This window comes from Microcaecilia unicolor, chromosome 1, assembly GCF_901765095.1.
Source record: "Microcaecilia unicolor chromosome 1, aMicUni1.1, whole genome shotgun sequence".
Taxonomy (NCBI): domain Eukaryota; kingdom Metazoa; phylum Chordata; class Amphibia; order Gymnophiona; family Siphonopidae; genus Microcaecilia; species Microcaecilia unicolor.
Genome location: NC_044031.1, coordinates 129836244 through 129851969, shown reverse-complemented (window position 1 = coordinate 129851969; position 15726 = coordinate 129836244). Strand labels below are relative to the sequence as shown.

The following is a 15726-nucleotide window of genomic DNA, read 5'->3' as shown; positions in this document are numbered from 1 at the left end:
ATTAGGCTTTATTTACCACCTTTTGAAAGAATTCTTGAGGGTCAAACTGTATTGATTGTTGAAGATCTGCACAAAAGTGAAGATCCTTATCTGTAGAAAGTATTTTGAGGACAGCAGGCCATATATTCTCACAGTTGGGTAATGCGGTCCCGAGTTGCCCAGTTTGGAGCTTATGACAAGTGCCTTCCGCAAGAGAGCAGTTACCGAAGTTAAATACTACAGCATAAAAAAAGAAAAAATAGGAGACAACTCCAAGGGGAGGCGGGAGGGTTTGTGAGAATATAAGGCCTGCTGTCCTCGAAAAATACCTGCCACAGGTAAGTATCTTCGTTTTCTCCAAGGACGAGCAGGCCATTATTCTCACAATAGGGGAATCCCTAGCATCCAAGTTCACCAAAAACAACAAACATTGGTCAACTGGGCCACACAACGAAGAGGACATAACACAGATTAACCTGAAACTATATACAAACTGAGTGAGAGTGAAGCCTGCAACAGAAGAAAATGGGCCTAGAGGGGGTGGAATTGGATTCTAGACCCCAAATAGATTCTGTAACACTGTCTGCCCAAATTGACTGTCACGTCGGGTATCCTGCTCAAGGCAGTGATGAGATGTAGATGTGTGGACTGAAGACAACGTCACAGCCTTGCAAATTTCTTCAATGGAGACTGAACGCAAGTGGGCTACCAATGCAGCCATGGCTCCAACATTGTGAGTACTGACAAGACACTCCACAGTCAGCCCAGCCTGGGCATAAGTGAAAGAAATGCAATCTGCAAGCTAATTAGAGATGGTGTGTTTCCTGATAGCGACCCCCATCCTGTTGGGATTAAAAGAAACAAAAAGGTTGGGTGGACTGTCTGTGGGACCTTGTCTGCTCCATGTAATAGGCCAATGCTCACTTGCAGTCTAAGGTGTGCAAGGTGCTCTCACCAGGTTGGGCATGTGGACGGGGAAAGAATGTTGGCAAGACAATCGACTGGTTCAGATGGAACTCCAACACAACCTTTGGAAGGAACTTAGGGTGTGTGCGGAGGACTACACTGTTGTGATGAAACTTAGGGTAAGGTGCATACTCTACTACGGCCTGAAGCTCACTGACTATACGAGCTGAAGTAACAGCCACCAAAAATATGACCTTCCAGGTCAAGTACTTCAGATTGCAGGAATTTAGTGGCTCGAAAGGAGCTCTCATCAGCTGGGTGAGAATGACATCAAGGTCCCATGACACAGGTGGAGGTTTGACAGGGGGCTTTGACAAAAGCAAACCTCTCATGAAGCAAACAACTAGAGGCTGTCCAGAGACTGGCTTACCCTCTACAAACTGATAAGCACTAATCGCAATGAGATGAACCCTTATGGAGTTTGTCTTGAGACCAGACTCAGATAGCTGTAGAAGGTATTCAAGCAGGGTCTGGGTAGGGCAGGAAACTGGATCTAGGGCCTTGCCCTCACACCAGATGGCAAACCTCCTCCACTTCAACGAGTAACACCTCTTAGTGGAATCTTTCCTGGAAGCCAGCAAGACCGGTGAGGCACCCTCTGAAAGACCCAAAGAAGAAAATTCTTGGGGCTCAACATCCAGGCTGTGAGGGCCAGAGACAAAGTTGGGATGAAGAAGTGACCCCTCGTTCTGCATGATAAGGGTTGGAAAACACTCCAATCTCCATGGTTCTTCAGAGGATAACTCTGGAAAAAGAGGGAACCAGATCTGCCGAGGCCAGTAAGGTGTGATCAGAATCATGGTCTCACAGTCTTGCTTGAGTTTCAGCAAAGTCTTCCCCACAAGAGGAATGCGAGGATATGCATACAGAAGGCCTGTCCCCAATGAAGGAGGAAGGCATCCGAAGCTAGCCAGTCGTGGGTCTGAAGCCTGGAACAGAACCTGAGGGACTTCGTGATTCATGCGAGTGGCAAAGAGATCCACCGAGGGGGGCCCCACGCTCAGATCTCTCTGGTGATGCCCAAGTTGAGAGACCAATCATGCAGTTGCATAACCCTGCTCAGTTTGTTGGCCAGATTGTTGTTTATGCTGCCAGATATGTTGCTCGAAGGTACATGCCATGCTGGCGAGCCCAACGCCACATCCAGACAGTCTTCTGACACAGAAGGCGTGATCCGGTGATCCCCTCCTTGTTGGTATAATACGTGGCAACCTGATTGTCCATTTGAATGAGCACAATTGGTGAGACAGTCGATCTCTGCCTTTAGAGGCTTCCAGATCGCCCAAAGTTCCAGGAGATTGATCTGGAGATGTTTCCTGAGCAGAACAAGTATCTTGAGTGTGGAGCCCATCTACATGAGCTCCCCAACCCAGAAGAGTTGCATCTGTCACCACCACTTTCTGAGGCTGAGGAATTTGGAATGGAAGTCCCAGAGTCAAATTGGATCAAATTTTCCACCACAACAGAGAGCAAACAAGCGGTGGGAACACTTGGATGACATCTTCCAGACCTCCAATGGCTTGGCACACTGGGAGGCCTATAGTCTATTGGGCTGATCTCATGCGAAGACGTGTCATGGGTGTCACAAACTGTGGATGCCAAGTGGCCCAACAACCTCAACATCTGCCAAGCTGTGACCTGCTGAGAGGCTTGAACCTGAGAAGCCAGTGCGACTAGAGTGTCCGCTCTCGGCCTGGGAGGAAGGCTCGAACCTTCTGCGTATTGAGCAGGGCTCCAATAAATTTCAACTGGTGGGCAAGGCTAAGATGGGGTAGTTTAAAATGAACCCTAGTAGCTTGAGCACCAAATATTCCTCTGCATGGGTTTCAAGCACTGTCCTCAGACGTGCTCTTCACCAGCTAATAGTCGAGATACGGAACACATGCATCCCCAGCCTGTGTAGCAACGCTGCGACTACTGCTAGTCACTTGGTAAAGACCCTGTGAGCTGATGCAAGACAAAAGGCAACACGCGGTACTGGAAGTGGAGTGTTCCCATCCAAAACCAAAGATACTTCCGGTGGGCTGGAAGTATCGAGATGTGTGTATATGCGTCCAGAGAGCATAATCAATCATTTTCCTGAATCACTGGGAGAAGCGTGCCCAGGAAAACCATCCTGAACGTTTCTTTGATCAGGAATTTGTTCAGGGCCCTTAGGGTCTAGGATGGACGCATCCCCTCTGTCTTCTTTTGCATGAGGAAGTACCTGGAATAGAAATCCCTGCCCTTCCTCCCTGGTGGAATGGGTTCGACCGCACGGCCTTTAGAAGAGCAGAGAGTTCCTCTGCAAGTGCTGTAGTAATGAGCTCTTGGTGGGCAATTTGGAGGTTTCTGAAGCTAATTTAGGGAATATCCGAGACAGACTATTTGGAGAACCCACGATCGGAGTTATAAGGGGCCACCTTCATGGAAGAACTGCAGCCTCCGCTCACTAGCAAGGTCAACCACGACGGACACCTTGACAATGGCTATGGTCTGCTGGAGCTTTGACTGCATTGGCTGGGGAGCAGCAGGGACTGTAGGCGCACACTGTTGATGAGAACGAATGCTTGAGCAGGCTGGCAAGAGGAGGCGGCGTACCTAAACCTCTGAGAATAGCAGGTGCCCCTCCTCAACTTGCCAAAAGACCTCCTAAATGAGGAGGAAGATGCAGAAGGCACCGGGCGGGAGAGAGAACAGATGGTTTCAGTATGTTTCTTGATTTGGTACGCGAACTCAACCTTTTCTCCAAAAAGGTTATCTTCCCAGCATGGGGCATCCACCAACTTCTGATGAACTGCCTGTTACAAGTTAGGAACATGCAGCCATGAGAATCTGTGCATTGCTATGCTCTGGGCAGAGATACTGGATGCCACATCAAACGAGTCATAGGTTACCCTGGCCAAGAACTTACAACACGCCTTCTGTTGCTTGGCCAACTGGCGTACCCACTTGGCTGACTCACTGCTGCGGTGGCAGTGAGTCAGCCAAGTCCAGCAACTTACACACCGAGTCCTGCAAGTACACACTCGTGAACAGCTTGTAAGACTGTATATGGGACATGAGCATAGAGTCCTGGAACATCTTCCTCCAAAGAGTCCAAGGTCCTAGCTTCTCTGCCTGAGGGCACTGAGGCATAGTCCTCTAACTCCTGGCTCTTTTGAAGGCTGATTCAACACACTATGGAATGACGAGGTAACTGGGACTTATCAAACCCAGGTGTGTTGTGGATCCGGTACAAAATGTCGATCTTCTTGGGCAGGACAGGGCCCCCAATTCTGAATGAGAACTAACTGGAGTACCTATGGAGAGGGACGGTCACAGCCTCCTAGGAGGGACACTCGTAGTCCAGGACCTCAAGCATCTAGGCCCTGGGCTCGTCCTCCACCTCTAAAGGAAACAGATTGGCCTCAGCCATTTCCTTCACAGAAGAAAGGCTCTTCAGATGGAATTTTCTCCTTTCAAGTGGAGGGGAGGGTTCAGAGAGGATACCATAGGATTCATCCTCCAAAAAGTACTGTGGATCCTCCTCTGACTCCCATGAGTGCTCCCCCTTGGTGTCAGTCAAAAACTCCTCATGGGGGGCTGAGACCAAGCCTGCCTTGACTTAGAAGAACCATGTCCTAGAGAAGGGCATAGAGAAGTTGGCTCCCGCCTCCACTCCAGTGAAGTTTCCTCCACCGATGTCAAGGGGGTACCAGCCTGGGTGGCAGATGACACTGGAGCAGCACGCACATTGGCGTCGGACACTGCACTGCAGGCTGAGGGCCAAGCGGGCAGCAGGGTAGGTGCAAGCACCTCTGATGCCAATGTACACCTTTGCAAGAGGCCATCTAGCAGCTCAGGAAGCAAGGCCCGGATGTGCTCATCAAGGGGCGACACTGGGAAAGGCTAGGATGCTGGCTCTGAGACAGGTTGCAGAACTACAGTATCAAGAAGGGAATTGAGTTCTGGATGCTGGGAGACTGACGCATTGGCACCTCCTGAATAGACAGGGAGTAGTCCTCCTGGCGCTGACGCTACTCGTGTGCCAAATCCCTCAATGTCCTGGAGCTCCCAGCACTGTGTGTTGCGAGGGACCGATGCCGACACTTCCTAGCCTTCGCCCAAAGCTTGGTATTGAGACTCCTCAGTGCCAACGAGGACATTGAATCCTCACACCGCCTTGAGGTCAGGTCCAATGCTGGGCAGTCCCAGGGGCCCTGCACAGCAGTCAGCATCGAGACAGGTGGAGAGCCACTCAATGCATTACTGCTCCCAGTGTCCATAGGTCTCGTAGCAGCCATACGGACAGAGGCTCCCAATGCTGGTATAGTACTGAACACTGATGCCAGTGCGGACACTGAGAAATTGGACCTGGATCCAAAATTCCTTTCGCACTGAGCCTCTCTGGCAACCTGGGTCTGCTTCTTCATCTAAAGACGGAGGACATAGCAAGGCTATGGTCAGGCCCTAAACAATGTAGACACCAAGAATGGGTGTCCTTACCCGAGATGGTCAATTGCACTGGGTACAGCACTTGAAGCCACTGGGAACTTGAGTGGACACGGATGGAAAACTTCCACCACCAATCAAATGAAGTGATGGTGCCTGAAAAAGGGGCAAGGCATCAGAAAAAAGAAAGGGGAAAACCTGGCCGAAGTCAAGCCCTAAACACGGCCTAATGATGCAGAAAACAAAGAAAACTTAAAACTAGGAAAACAGAAACTAAAAGTGTATGGGGAGAGGAAAAAGGGGAACTGACAAGGGCACAATGTAAAAAAACAGTGGGAAAAAAAGACACTGAAAGGCATAAAAAAAGCTCTTCCAGACCTGAACGAGAGAGACACCACAAAAGTGGGGCAATTTGACAAATTGAAGAGTAGCAAATCTCTGGACCAGATGGTATTCATCCCAGAGTACTGGACAGAACTGAAAAATGAACTTGTGGAACTATCTGTTCAGAAGGAAAGGATCCTCAGAGCTTAACCGAGATTGGATAGCAGAGCCGGTAGTGGGAGGCGGGGCTGGAGGTTGGGAGGCGGGGATAGTGCGGGGCAGACTTATACGTTCTGTGCCAGAGCCAGTGGTGGGAGTGCGGACTGGAGGTTGGGAGGCAGGGATAGCGCTGGGCAGACTTTACGGTCTGTGCCAGAGCCGGTGGTGGGAGGCGGGGATAGTGCTGGGCAGACGTATACGGTCTATGCCAGAGCCGGTGGTGGGGAGGCGGGGCTAGTGCTGGGCAGACTTATACGGTCTGTGCCCTGAAGAGCACAGGTACAAATCAAAGTAGGGTATACACAAAAGTAGCACACATGAGTTGTCTTGTTGGGCAGACTGGATGGACAGTGCAGGTCTTTTTCTGCCGTCGTCTACTATGTTACTATGTATCTGTAAGGAACACACTACCGAAGGCCATAAAAACAATGCAAGACCTAACCATCTTCAGAAGGCTACTGAAAACAGATCTTTTCAAGAAGGCATACCACAAACATCCATCTTAAATACTAAATAACAACGCTACACACGATCTATACATAACCAAGCTATTACCTCATGACTGATCACCTCTTTGATATTCATGATCAAGCATTACCACTTCAACCTTATGCTGAACAGGGACTCTCTATAAATGATGACCTAAAGTATATTACAATCCAATTTATATAATCCAACTCTCTATAATCGACGACCTACTGTATGTTACAATCCAACTTATTCTCAGAAACCTCATGCAAGACCATAATTTATTTTCTTTACCATGTATATATGCACATGATATATATTATACCATGATCTATTCCATATATGCCATGTTCCATATATGTTACCATAGATGTATGCACCTTAATGCAATACCATTTGTAATTCCTGCTACCTGGAAATGGCAACCGCCATTACGGCAAAGTAAGCCACATTGAGCCTGCAATTGGTGGGAAAATGTGGGATACAAATGCTAAATAAATAAATTGTTAGTAATATGTACTTTATCCTTAAATCAAGCGTGGTACAGGAAGATTGGAGGGTGGCCAATTTAACACCGACTTTTTAAAAAAGGTTCCAGGGGAGATCCAGGAAATTATAAACCGGTGAGTCTTACGTCGGTGCCGGACAAAATGGTAGAGACTATTATAAGAACAAATACTGAGCATATTCAAAAGCATGGATTAATGAAACAAACCCAACATGGATTTAGTGAAGGGAAATCTTGCCTCACCAATCTATTACATTTCTTTGAAGGAGTGAAAAAAAGTGGATAAAGGTGAGCTGGTTGATATTGTGTATCTGGATTTTCAGAAGGCGTTTGATAAATTATCTCATAAAGACTCAGAGGAAATTGGAGAGTCATGGGATAGGAGGTAGTGTCCCTATTGTGAATTAAAACTGGTTAAAAGATAGAAAAGGAGAGAGTAGGGTTAAATTGTCAGTATTCTTAATGGAGAAGGGTAGTTAGTGGGGTTTGCCAGGTGTCTGTTGCTGGGACCGCTGCTTTTTTAACATGGGGTAACAGTGAGGTATTAAATTTGCTGACGACACAAAGTTATTCAAAGTAGTTAAATCGCAGGAGGATTGTGAAAAATACAAGAGGACCTTAGGAGACTGGGCGTCTAAATGGCAGATGACGTTTATGTGAGCAAGTGCAAAGTGATGCATGTGGAAAGAGGAACCCGAATTATAGCTACTCATGCAAGGTTCCACATTAAGAGTCACCGACCAAGAAAGGGATCTAGGTGTCGTCGTTGAGATACGTTGAAACCTTCTGACAGTGTGCTGCCGCGGCTAAGAAGCAAATAGAATGTTAGGTATTATTAGGAAACGAATGGAAATCAAAAATGAGACGTTATAATGCCTTGTATTGCTCCATGGTGCGACTGCACCTCGAATACTGTGTTCAATTCGGTCGCCGCATCTCAAAAAAGATATAGTGGAATTAGAAAAGGTGCAGAGAGGGCCACGAAATGATAAAGGGGATGGGACGACTTCCCTATGAGGAAAGGCTCAAGCGGCAGGGGCTCTTCTGCTTGGAGAAAAGACGGCTGAGGGGAAATATGATAGAGGTCTATAAAATAATGAGTGGAGTGGAACAGGTAGATATGAATTGTCTGTTTACAACTTTCCAAAAATACTAGGACTAGGGGCATGCGATGAGCTACAAAGTAGTAAATTTAAAACGAATCGGAGAAAATGTTTCTTCACTCAACATGTATTCAACTCTGGAATTCGTTGCCAGAAATGTTGTAAAGGCTGTAGCTTACCAGAGTTTAAAAAAGGTTTGGATGGCTTCCTAAAGGAAAAGTCCATAGACCATTATTAAATTGGACTTGGGGAAAATGCACTATTTCAAGGATAAGCAGCATAAAATGTTTGTACTTTTTTGGGGGATATTGCCAGGTATTTGTGACCTAGATTGGCCACTGTTGGAACAGGATGCTGAGCTTGATGACCTTTGGTGTGTCCCAGTATGGCAATACATAGTATAGTGAGCTACAGAAACCGCACTGTCGTGGCCGGGTGGAAAGGCATTCACACTTGCGTGGTGGACCATGCTATTCAATTGCTTGTCTTCAGAGAAAATACCATATCGAGGAGGAAACAATTTCTAGCAGTGCAGCAGGCGGAACAAAAAGCAATGAAGGTGGAACAAAAAGATATGAAGGCACCCAAAGAGACAAGACACCGCCAAGGCATTAATATTGAAACTCATACCACAAAACTGTTGCTACTAGGGGATTCCATTATCAGAGGCAATAACTTTGAAACACAGTTCAAGGGGCCATGCAAAGTGAAATGCCTTCCAGGCTCCTCAGCTACCAAGAGTACCAAGCAAATGATCTCTATAATCAGAGAAGAAACTAAGGAGTCAAACACTGATGCTGTTATTCACCTGGGAACAAATGACTTGTCCAGTAATACTCCATTTGCCGTGCAGAGAGCTTTTCAGGAGCTAGGGGAGGGGTTAAAACCTTTGATACAAACAATAGCTTTTTCTTAAGTACTACCTATCTTTGGAATGCGAGAGAAACGATTGCAAAGTACTGAAAATTTCAATAGCTGGCTCAAAGCCTGGTGCCACCAAGAAGGATTTAGGTACATAGGAGGATGGGGCAATACATGGAAAAACAAAAGACTATATCGTAACGATGGGCTGCATCTCACTGTGGCAGGAAAAAATCCTTGGGGAGAAATTTAGACAATATATTTCTAGGCATTTAAACTTGAAGGCGGGGGTGGCATATGGAGGCAGGTCACTTCAAGTGCTCACCCCCCAGCTAAAGACAAGATGTGACAGTAGAAAAGAAAGCAATGAAAACAACAATCTTAGCAAATCACTTCTTACCAACACAGCATGCAGTGAGACTAAACAAAATACTAAACAGAAGATAAAAATGCCACTGAAATGTAGATGGAAAGCGATGGCCACAAATGCTCGCAATCTAAGCAATAAAGTTCATGACTTGCAAGCCCTGATGTTGGAGGCAGACGATGTTGCAATCACGGAGACATGGCTCAATGATTCCCATGAATGGGATGCAAACATACCAGGTTATAATCTATTTAGGAAGGATAGAGATGATCATAAAGGAGGAGGAGTAGCTCTGTATGTGAGAAGTGATATCGCAGCGACTGAAATGACAGGGGCCTGGGGAAAGGAAGACGCAATATGGATCACCTTAAAAACAGATGATAGAACCTCTGTCCACATTTGTCTACAGACCTACGACACAATCGGAGGAACTAGATAAAGATCTGATTACAGATATCCAAAAGTTGGTAAAGAAAAGAGAGGTGCTGTTGCTGGGAGATTTCAATCTGCCGGATATAGATTTGAAAGTTCCATCTTCGGAATCGGAAAGAAGTAAAGAGATCGTGGATGCTTTTCAAAACGCTCTGCTCAGACAAATGGTGACGGAACCCACGAGGGAGGGAGTGACGCTGGATCTGGTGCTCACAAATGGGGAAAGTGTGTCAAAAGTCCGAGTGGGCTGAAGTGGAGGGCAGCCACTCAAAACTCAAAGTCCTGGATTTCAAGCATGCTGACTTTATTAAAATGGGGGAATACCTGAGGAAGGAGCTGATGCAGGGCCGTGCCGATGCGGTAAGCGAGGTAAGCATGGCAGGAGGGCGCCATCCTCTGGGGGGCGCCCCGCCGCACCATGCTTACCTCGCCCTCTTCTCCCCAGATCCTTTTTTTTTTGGTTTAAATTTACCTCTCCGGCGCGCGGCAGCGTAAGTGAGAAGGAGGCGGCGCTCCCCCGGCCGCCCCGACGTGTCTTCCCTTCGCTCGGTTCCGCCTTCTTCTGACGTCATTTCTGACGTCAGAAGAAGGCGGGACACAGCGAAGGCAAGACACGTCGGGGCAGGGGAGCGCCGCCTCCTTCTCATTAACGCTGCCTACGCTGCAAGCGCCGGAGAGGTAAATTTAAACAAAAAAATGGATCTGGGGAGAAGAGCGCTAGTAGTGTAGCGCTCGTTTCGGGGGGGGGGGGCGCCGGAGAGGCCGACTGAGGGGGGGGGGGGGGCGCTGGAGAGGCCAACTGCAGGGGGGCGCCGGAGACCCTAGGCACGGCCCTGAGCTGATGGGCTGGGAGGACATATGAGAAGTGGAAGGGCAGTGGTCCAGGCTGAAAGAAGCTATAAATATGGCCACAAACCTTTATGTAAGGAGAGTAAATAAAAGCTAGAAAAAAAAGGAAACCGATATGGTTTTCCAAGCAAGTGGCTGAGAAAATAAAGGCTAAAGGGTTGGTGTTCATGAAATACAGAAAAACTCAAGAAAAGGAACACGGAGAGGAATACCGGATGGAACTGAAAGAAGCCAAGAAAGAGATTCATCTGGTGAAAGTGCAAGTGGAAGAACAAATGGCTAGAAATGTAAAGAGGGGCGACAAAAATTTCTTCAGGTATATTAGTGAAAGGAGGAAGACTAAAAATAGAATTGTGAGACTGAAAGATGCTGCGAACCGCTATGTGGATAATGATGAAGAAAACGCAAATTTGCTAAACAAATAGTTTTGTTCTGTTTTCACTGAAGAAAATCCTGGAGAAGGACCACAATTGACTGGCAAAAGTACATATGAGAATGGAGTGGATATAGCACCACTCACAGAAGAGAGTGTATGGCATAAGGACAATAAATCTCATTTGTCACACTCAGGATCTGAAATCTGCTGCTTGGAAACACAATATGCTTCTAATCATAATTATAGAATTTTTCAAGCCCTCTGCAAGCTCAGATAGACTATAACGCTATCTTCTATAAATCAGCTTCTCATCATCTGACATCATTAGGTGTTCCTTATTGTGCAGAAAGTAATAAAACTGGCCGCCTATTAGCTAATTACCATAGAGGGAAGGGTCAAAAACTAAAGTAACCTCTATAAAAATCTTTCCACCTAATCTGTAGTCACTAAAGATGAGATCATGCAATTATTTCAAGATTTTTTACTCTTCTCTATTCAGGACTGAAATAAACACTACAGATGATGGCGTAGAAGGTTTCCTCAAGAACCTGTCTATTCCTTACCTTAATCCAAACCAACTCAAAATGCTAGAGTCCCCTATCTCTTTGTATGAGATAGCACATGCAATTAAAACCCTTTTTTGAACAAGGCACCAGGTCCTTACGGCCTCTCTGCCTGAAGCTTTTCTCTAAACAACTATCTCCTTAACTACTGCAGTTTTATTCAGGTATTATTGATAAAAATTCAGTTGATGGTACTTTTACAGAGGCTAGGATTGTTACTGCAGTTTTATTCAGGTATTATTGATAAAAATTAAGTTGATGGTACTTTTACAGAGGCTAGGATTGTTGTCCTTCCTAAACCAGGAAGAGATCCAATGTTAGTATCTAACTACAGACCAATATCATTAAGTAATCTAGATAGCAAAATTTATGCCAAAATTCTTTCTCACAGACTCTCATCCATTATGTCAACTATTATCCACCCATATCAATGGAGATTTATGCCCAATAGGGCCACTAATGATAATGCCTGTTTGTTTTGTAATATCCTCCCTGTGGCCAATTGATTTCCTGAAAGTTGCACTTTTCCTGAATGTGGAGAAAGCCTTTGATAGGCTAGAATGGAGATACCTCTTCTTCACACTTCAACATTTCGGATTCGATATCAAAATTATTCAAATGATTTGACTGTTATACCAATGTCCTAAGGCCAGTCTCTTAGTAAATAAATTGTCTAGGTATTTCTCTGTGTCCAGGGGAACGAGACGGAGATGTCCTTTGTCTCCACTGTTGTTTAATCTCGCTATTGAACCCTTGGTCATAGCATTGCACCAGTGGCGTTCCTAGGGGGGGGGGGCAGTGGGTGCGGTCCGCCCCGGGTGCACGCCGCTGGGGAGGTGCCACGCGCCTGTCGGCGCCGCTTCTTCTGTGCTCCCTCTGCCCCGGAACAGGTTACTTCCTGTTCCGGGGCAGAGGGAGCATGGAACGAGTGAAGCTGACAGGCGCGCAGCACCCCCCCCCCCGCAGCAGGTCAAAATGCACCCGGGGGGGGGGGGGGGGTGGGTGGCACTGCACCCGGGGGGGGGGGGGGGGGGGCCATCAGCGATTCGCCCCGGGTATCAGCCGCCCTAGGAACGCCACTGCATTGCGCGCTAATTCTAAAATAAAGGGCATTCTCCTAGACAATTGCCCTGTTAAACTATCATTATATGCAGATGACTTGCTTATATACATTACGATCCCTTCCATCTCTCACATTCTTTCTTTATCAACTAGTTCTCCTTAATTTATGGATACAAGATAAACTGGGACAAAATCAAGTGCTTACCCTACAAATTTACATATTTAATATGCACACCTAGGTAAATGTTCCATATAATTGCCACAGAATTTTGAAAACTCTTCTGTGATTATACCCCCGATATGTTAAACTTACTTTAAAAATCTAAACATCCACATTTGTCTCACAAATTGGATACTAATCCCTATATCCTCTTTCAGTGCATACAGTGCTTTATCGGCTTCTTTAGGCAAAGTCTACAAAATCTCGAGTGGTGTAGAAAGTTAAAAGTGAATTGATTTTTCATTCTTTCAAACAGTACAAAGACCAGGGGACACTCAATGAAATTACATGGGTTTAAAAAGGGTTTCAACAAGTTCCTGGAGGAAAAGACCATAGTTTGCTATTGAGACAGACACAGGGAAGCCACTGCTTGCCCTGAGATTGGTAGCATGGAATGTTGACATTATTTGGGTTTCTGCCAGGTACTTGTGATCTGGATTGGCCACTGTTGGAAACAGGATACTGGGCTACATGGACCACTGGTCTGACCCAGTATGGCTATTCTCTTAAGCCTAAAGTCTTCTTTAGCCTGCGTGCATACAATTCAGGAAAATGAAACATTGCATACTACTCCCAAACTACAAGCCATGATACAGCTCATTATATATTTATCAGTGCTTATTAAACATTATTACAATGTGAATAATTACATCTAAAGCTACTTACTTTTCAAAACTCGTGCTCAAGGCAAGTTACAATTCAGGTGCAGCAGAAGGACTGTGAGAGTTGATGCTAGACTATGTAACCATACTGTCATATTCCTTCTTTGGCTCTCTATAATGCCTATGATTCAGCAAACACTCAAGCCCCCTCATTCACTTCTCTACCAGTTACCCCCTACCTGCCCTTATCGCTGCATTCTGCCTGTCCCAAGCATATTTAAAATATGATTATAAACATAGACACCCTGAAAAAAATATCTTCACAGATAAGTATAGTTTGGTCACCACTACAAACATTATTGTATTACATTTTCTGTATGCCAAATACACAAGAATATGTTTTAATTCAATTAGCACCTACTCGCTAATAGAAAACAGAAGTATAAAGACAGAGTACAACATAGACTACAAATGTTAACCTGAGTTCATTAATCTTACTATTTTCTGCAAAGATGAAAAAGATTCATGTTTAGAATTACTAGATTTGTTTGCGAAAAACAGTTCCAGTTCAGGGATCACTTACACCTCTTCTATACAGCTTGAAACCACCCTAAGGGTGGAAATTATCAAGGTGCACTAAAAATGCATGTTTTTACTGCATCTTGATTTATCATGGAGTCAGTAACCTGGTGTATCTCAGTATTACAAGTTTCTGACTCTCGTGGTAAACTAATAACTGTACTTGCAAGCTACCTTGCAAGCAATGTTATTCCAGAGGCCTTGGAGGATTGGGCCTCAACACCACAGCCCAATGCTCCCAGGCTATAGCCTAAAGGTGCCAGTGCCATCCCCTGATCACCTCCCTCCACCCCCCCCCCCGAAAGGATCCCCACCATCACATGGGCCTACCAGCACTGTACTGGTGGTCCAGTGATCCCCTGTTGCTAGTCACATGCTACTACCATAAGAGGTCACGTTTCCTTATACAGGATAGAGGGTTTAACCCAGGGGTGGGAGAAGTTTGATGGGGGGGTTGGTAGGAGTGATTTCGGGGGTGGGGATGTGTTGTGAGTGGCACCACAGTCCCTTTAAGCTCTGGGCCAGGAGCATCAAACTGCAAATTTGAGGCATAACTGCTGGCACCTTAAGTTAGGTGCTGTTTATGTGCTTAGCCACTATTTTATAAAGGGGGGAGATCCTCTGCAGATCCTTTACAGAATTGCACTCAGTCAGTGGCGTTCTGAGGGGCGCCGACACCTGGGGCGGATTGCCGATGCGCCCCGCCCCCCAGGTGCAGCGCCCCCCCCATACAGCGCGACCCCCCCCGGCCAAGGGACACCCCCCACCCCAGCGAAAGAACCCCCCCCGGTGCATGCCGCTGGGGGGGGTGCTGCGCGCCGGTCAGCGTCGTTGGTTTCCATGCTCTCTCTGCCCCGGAACAGGTTACTGTTCCGGGGCAGAGGAAGTATGGAAACCAACAATGCTGACCAGCGCGCGGCACCCCCCCAGCGGCGTGCACCCGGGGCGGACTGCCCCCACCCTTGGTACGCCACTGCACTCAGTGCTTACATTTTTTCGGTGCTGATTTCCTGGTGCCATTTACAGAATCTAGCCCTAAATGCTTTGTGAGAATACTTAAGAACCTAAATATACACACCATAAAGAGGAAAAATGGGAGGGAAGGGAAACTATCAGGGACGTGCATTGTGTTAACCTATGAATTAAAAGGGTGTTGGATAGTGTGCATTTGGGGGCCCTTTTAGAAAGGCGCACTGAAAAATGGCCTGCAGTAGTGTAGACGCATGAAGCAAGCAATAGCAAGAATGTTATGGTGCCGATGAATATCATCCAGGTTTATTGATGGGATTCTGAAGTCAAAATTTCTTCACTTATAGACAAGTATATATGCTATGTGTCACATTTTTAAAAATCATTTACCATTTTCCACCTCTTGGCCACCTGTGCAAAATAGCAGGTGTAAAGTAAACGGGCTGTTTTAATGTACATACTATAAGCAAATTTTCAATGGGAAAATACCCGCACGGTTTCCCTTTGAAGATTCAGGTAAAGTGTATGTGATATAACAGCACACATAATTTTCAATCATGCATGTTGTTTGAAAGCTGCTTCTTTAAAAATATGTATGCATACCATTAAGAGTGTCAAATTTGGATCCATAAGCAATTAATTTTCCCTTGAATTGAATAAAAGGCAAAAGACCTTCCAAACACAAAAATAGGATATCATTACTAGTTAATTAAAAATATAACATCATATTTAAAGGTAGTACAAAATCTTAGAAAGCATCATCATAAGTATAAGGTATGACAAAGAAAACAAATGTAATGCCTAATGTCATACCTAACAAACAGAGGGCCCTGTTTACAAAGATGCACTAGTGTTTTTAGCTCCCT

The 15726-nt window shown here is 45.9% G+C and overlaps 1 protein-coding gene and 1 long non-coding RNA gene across 5 annotated transcripts in view; one reads left to right on the top strand and one right to left on the bottom strand.

Annotated features, from left to right (window-relative positions):
* AKAP9 (A-kinase anchoring protein 9) overlaps positions 1-15726 on the bottom strand; it is a 547514-nt gene that overhangs the window by 181295 nt on the left and 350493 nt on the right. The window lies entirely within an intron of this gene.
* The window catches only part of LOC115468452, a 144472-nt gene that overhangs the window by 63558 nt on the left and 65188 nt on the right, over positions 1-15726 (top strand). The window lies entirely within an intron of this gene.